The sequence below is a fragment of the Pinus tabuliformis genome, chromosome 7 (assembly GCF_031772625.1).
Source record: "Pinus tabuliformis cultivar Carrire ecotype Pingquan chromosome 7, CPIR1, whole genome shotgun sequence".
NCBI classification, from domain to species: Eukaryota; Viridiplantae; Streptophyta; class Pinopsida; order Pinales; family Pinaceae; genus Pinus; species Pinus tabuliformis.
This window is the reverse complement of record NC_142293.1, coordinates 1438994565-1438996020: the sequence shown is the minus strand read 5'-3', so window position 1 is coordinate 1438996020 and position 1456 is coordinate 1438994565. Positions and strand designations below refer to the sequence as shown.

The window sequence follows — 1456 nt, the reverse complement described above, 5'->3', positions numbered from 1 at the left end:
TGCCGATATAGCCATGCACATGGAAATATAATTGGATTAACATTCCATAAGAACATTTCTGGTGTATGCATTTTATCAAACAGTAGGCATGCGTTCTCCAAAGACGCCACATCTCCTTGAATTTCAACATTAGGATCCATCATATTCTCATATTGATTTGAAACCCGGTAGCATTATGTACATTTCACCTGTATGTATAGATGATTTTTGCATCAGACTTGAGCATGCGAACACCAAATGCTTCCATCACCTGTGACCCTCAGTTTCCTCTGAATAATCAAACCATCATGACTGTCCCGGACTTTCTTATGGCTGTCGCGAATGCTTCTTGGTATTCCTTGCCAACACAGCTTTCGTCCATTTGCCCCCACGCCAAAATTTTTTGCTTCATTATCATCACCCATAAAGCGCAAAAAGGCCATATACACAGGGGCCATTCCAAGCTGGAATGTTTCAAAGTGAAGACAGAATTGTTGACCAAAACAGTTGAATACCGTCAGCATCCATGTTGCATTCTCCACCTCCTGAGGATTAGGTTTTACATATCGACGATTGAAGGTGCAGCCATTGTGCATGTCCACCTTGTGATCATTTCTCAAGTGAGTCACAAGCGCTGGAATGTCCCCAGTAACTGAGCATTCAGAACCTGCGTAAGGGCAACTGTAAGGCCTGAACATGCATTGTTGTTCATGCTTGAATTTGCTATAATATGGGAATATGTCGTGACAACCAAGCTTTTGATGTCTGCAAGGAAGTTCCAGAGATTCTGCAACCTTTTCAAGAGCCAAACATCTTATATTCCCCAGTTCATGTCTGCAAGTGGGGCAACGGTGATGCACTCTCAACTTGCAGGAGTATTTACATGAGAAGATGAAACAAAATGCTCAGGTCAGTAAGGGACATAGTAAGAATAATCAAAGTGACATTCATTTGGACCCATTGAATCGTTTTGTTCAGAGCCACTTTCGGGATATGTATATGATAGACAGAGGCTCGGAGTTCTGAATTAGTTGAGGATGGCATGGGGAATAACATACAAGAATAACAACTGCTTACATATCCGTTGCTTTGCCTCTGGCAGATACAATCACATGGAAGAACTAATACACGAACAACCTTGTAAACTTTGATATCTCCAATCTTATCTGAAAGATCTGACATTAGACCTTTCAAGCAGATCAACCTTATCCACAGCAGTTGTAGCCCGTGTACAATAGGCATGATAGGATTTGGGCCTCTACTGAAAACTCAAACAAATCCCCAATTTCGTAGCACGCTACGAAATCACCTAAACAGGTAGCGCTGCGAAACTGCTAAAAAGAATTCCTGCGCTGCGAAAACACCCTGTCTTTAAGCTAGGCTAAAAAAAAAAAAATTAGCAACAGAATTTTCAGTGATAACACACTCCATCGTTGGGAAAGGGTTTCCAAAGTCACTTTCCACCTATCCATTGACA

The 1456-nt window shown here is 41.6% G+C and overlaps 1 pseudogene; it reads right to left on the bottom strand.

The window, feature by feature from the left end:
• Positions 1-212: 212 nt before the first annotated feature.
• LOC149253093 (E3 ubiquitin-protein ligase SINAT2 pseudogene) lies at positions 213-1161 on the bottom strand (annotated as a pseudogene).
• Between the last annotated feature and the right edge of the window lie 295 nt (positions 1162-1456).